The sequence below is a fragment of the Octopus sinensis genome, linkage group LG16, assembly GCF_006345805.1.
Source record: "Octopus sinensis linkage group LG16, ASM634580v1, whole genome shotgun sequence".
Taxonomy (NCBI): Eukaryota; Metazoa; Mollusca; class Cephalopoda; order Octopoda; family Octopodidae; genus Octopus; species Octopus sinensis.
In genome coordinates, this window is record NC_043012.1 from 10694679 (window position 1) to 10699146 (window position 4468).

Genomic DNA, 4468 nt, shown 5'->3' on the forward strand with positions numbered 1-4468 from the left:
GATCAGTCATGCCCTTAATTCGTTTAGTGAATGCCCTCTGGGGTGATTCAATTTTCGGGATGTTTTGTTTTGTATGGGGAGACCACATGGGGACAGCAGTATTCGAGGTGTGGCCGTACATTCTATGAGCTATATCGACCTTATTGTTGACGTGGTCACTCCAACTGAGATTGTTATCAACAATTACTCCTAGGTTTCTGATATTATTAGGTGCTGTGAGCGGTTCCCCTGAAAGAAGAGAATATGGCTGTTTTAGTATAGTCTTCCAAAATGCGTTTAGTTGCATTTTGTTTTTGTCTGCCCATTGACTCACCACATATAGATCAGACTGGAGTTGAGCTTTTCCAACTCCAGCCTTTTCATTGTTGTTGAATGGGAATGTTGTATGTGGGAGTATTTTAATTGGTTGATTTTTTTTTATTGAGTCTTTTGATGTGCCTGATGCGTGTTTTTTTCTCTTTGGGGACCCGGTTTCTGTTTGGGTTAGTGGATTTCGTAGGAGCGTGTTTTGAGCATGTATAGGCGACAATGTTCTCAAAGTGCTGCCATGCAGTCTCAATGTGGGTGGAACTGAGAGTGAAGGACCAGTCGATGCCGAACAGATCTTTTCTGACTGCTCCCCAGTCCGCTTTGTGGATGTTTATGTTGTCAAATAAGTGCAGTGGAGTGTGATTGGCTGGTTTGGTTTTGATATACCGGGAATTAAAATTGCAGAGTATCATGTCGTGGTCTGAGAGGAGAGATTTTTCAACTGAAATACTGTGAACGGAGCTAGAGTTTTTGGTTAATATTAGATCCAAAATCATTTTATTCTACCTTGCACTAGCTGAATCAGGAAGAATTTATCCATTAGATTAAAGAGTAATTCTGCTGCTGCTTTGTCTGATCTAGAGCATTTGCCTAACTACAGAGTATTTGTGGGCCAGTTTTATGAGGGAGGTTAAAATCACCCATCACTAGTATGTTTCCGGAGTTGTATTTTTGAAGGAAGGAGTTGACTTTTTGAGGCACTCTTCAATTCCCTTTAGAGGTGCTTAGGGAGGCCTGTAAAGACCAACAATGATCATGTCTTTGGCCTTGTTGAATTGTGACACAGATTCACAATAGCTATGGAAAATATGCCCTTGGCATCAACTGAAAATAAGTCATGGAGAAAAATGGCTGCCCCTCCACCCCTTTATTTCGGTCTGTGCGATCTGCATGGGTGATGGTGAAATCTTTTATTTTCACCTCGGCATCCATGTGTGTGCTGTTTAGGTGAGTTTCAGTAAGGATAAAGAAAGGGATGCAGTGTGCCGTTTCAGCAAGCCAACTCTCTATGTATGGGATCTTCCAGTTTTGGTGCAATGAGTGATGAGTTGATGCCACGTACATTTAATAGGAATGTCGAGGTAAGGGTTGTTTGATGTTTGCATTGTTCTAAGAGCTCAGTGTTACGTTTTATGTTGTTCAGAGGTAGCAATGAGGGTAGTTTTTGTATGGGGCTGTGTGTGTGTGATTTTCTAGTTGGTGGTGGGTGGGTGTCGCTTGTGTTTTGCATAAATGGTTGCTGATAGCTCGTTAGATCTCCTGGCTTAGGTCGGCCTTCATATGTTCTAGATAAATTAGTAAAAAAAAAAAAGAGTTGCCTCTTTAGTTTGCCACGGCATTAGATAAATACTGGCGTCCATTTACTTGACTAAAGCCGTCAATGTTGTGCTCCAGCACTGCCGCAATTCAATGAGTGAAGAAAGTAAAAGAGTATACACACACACACATACACACACACACACATATATATATATATATACACATACATACACACATAAACACAAGAGAGAGAGAGAGAGAGAGAGAGAAAGAGAGTGACTGTGTGTGTGTGCGTGTTTATGTGTGCGTACGTGTGCTCAAATGCGCGCGATCCATTTTACATTTTTTTACGTTATTTTTTTCTTTCGTTGTTTTTAGATTGTATCTTTGAGAATGTAACATATCTTCCCCCATCGACATTCCTCCCTGGCTGGTCATTCATGTGTATGCATCTACGCCCAGGTCATCCTATAGAAACACAGGCAAGTTTCGAAAGGTCAGAGAGCTAAATAGAGCATTATAATAAAATAACCATTTCCGGTAGGCGAACAAATACTTCAATGGAATTCGAACCTGCGTAGTTTTGGTGACTGAATATGAAAAAGAAAACAAATAAAACGGAAGATTTTATCAAACAAGTTAACTATAACAAATGTTTGTACCAATTTTACACAACACCACCCAGATTCACAAGGGTATGTGTGCAAAGGACTTTATATATGTACACACACACACATATATATGCGTGCGAACTGATGTATTTGAGAGTATCACCATAATATCTGGGGCAGTCACATCTAGCAGAATACCGCAGGATCGTACTGTCACGAAACATGCAACAAGGAAGAACAGTGATATGTTTATTTATATATGTGTGTGTGTGTGTGTGATATTCTTATAGTAAAGGCACATGGCTTAGTGGTTAGAGCGTCGAGCTTACGATCGTGAGGTTATCAGCTCGAATCCCGGACCGGGCTGCGTGTTGTGTTCTTGAACAAGACACTTTATTTCGCGTTGCTCCAGTTCACTCAGCTGTAGAAATGATTTGCGACGTCACAGGCAGCAAAGCTGTATCGGCCCCTTTGCCTTTCCCTTGGAAAACATCAGTGGCGTGGAGAGGGGAGGCTGGTATGCATGGGCGACTGCTGTTCTTCGATAAACAACCTTGCTCGGGCTTGTGCCTAGGAGGGTAACTTTCTAGGTGCAATCCCATGGTCAGTGTCGTGATATTCAGGGGGTCTCAGATATTCATATATATAAGTATATTCGTCACATAAGTGACGGAGGGTACTAAATAACTTTTAGCCACGTGAGTGCACTTTTCTAACGTCTGACAAGGGGAACAAGCTCCCTACGGCAAGCGAGATGGTGTCATATCAACGCTGATTTCAGATTTGATTAAGCTTCATCAGTGACCCATGATCCCATCGCATTGTGAATAGCCACCGTAATAGTATATATGTATAGACTTCTTCTATACAAGTCCTTTGTATTAATTATTCCTCTCCTTACCTTCTTGTTTCATCGCGGCATAAGCAAAAAACAAAGTCTGGAAGATTCACAATGTAAAGGCGCACCTTTGATGCAAGTCTGATAAAGTGCTACTTTAATGTTTAAAACCACCAAATATTACGCAAAATTTCATATCGAATTGTTGCGTAAATTGATGTTGCAAGCAGAATTGACACAGAAACAAATATAACATAGGCGCAGGAGTGGCTGTGTGGTAAGTAGCTTGCTTACGAACCATATGGTTCCGGGTTCAGTCCCACTGTGTGGTATCTTGGGCAAGTGTCTTCTACTATAGCCTCGTGCCGACCAGAGTCATGTGAGTGGATTAGGTAGACGGAAACTGAAAGACGCCCGTCGTATATATGTATATATATATATAATATATATATATATATATATATATATATATATATTATATATATATATATTACCAACAGTATATTGGATAAATGATATCCCATAGTGGGTTACACCCATAACCCCTATATACATGTATATATATATTTATATATGTGTGTGTATGTTTGTGTGTCTGTGTTTGTCCCCCCAACATCGCTTGACAACCGATGGTGGTGTGTTTACGTCCCCGTAACTTAGCGGTTCGGCAAAAGAGACCGATAGAATAAGTACCAAGCTTACAAAGAATAAGTCCTGGGGTCGATTTGCTCGACTAAAGGCAGTGCTCCAGCATGGCCACAGTCAAATGACTGGAACAAGTAACACACTAACGAACACAAATGGGATTTAAAATTTACGACAGCTGTTTCGGTAGAAATTTTAGTGATGTATTCGTAGATTACATCATAACATATAAACCACCATCTTCAGCTAAAATTTTAAAGAGATATGAACAAGTTGTTTTACCACACTTTAACCAATGTTAGTTGCAACTAGCCATTTCTGGCATCCTAGTTGTTCATGTGCCAAGATTCTAATAAATTCTTTGACTAATATACATACATACATACGTGTGTGTGTGTGTGTGTATGTGTGTGTGTGCGTGCGTGTGTGTATGAAGGCTTAATTATTAGACGAGAAAAATAATCTCAATGTTAAATACTGAGTATGCAATATTGTGTTTGTGCGTGTATGTGGGCATACACATACACACACGCACATATACACACGCATACGAATGCACGCATTTATGTTTCGCACGCCGACACATACAACATTATGTGTGTGTGTGTGGTGTGTGTGTGTGTATGTGTATGTGTGTTTGTGTTTGTTCGTTTAGGAAGATTTAATACGTTAAGACATGTGTGAAATGTTGATAAGTGGAATTGTTTTAGATATAACAGATTGAATACTGTAGCTATAGATATAGGATATCTTGGACGCGGAAGGGGGCGCAGAGAGACAGCCAAACAGAAACGTAGTAGTAGTA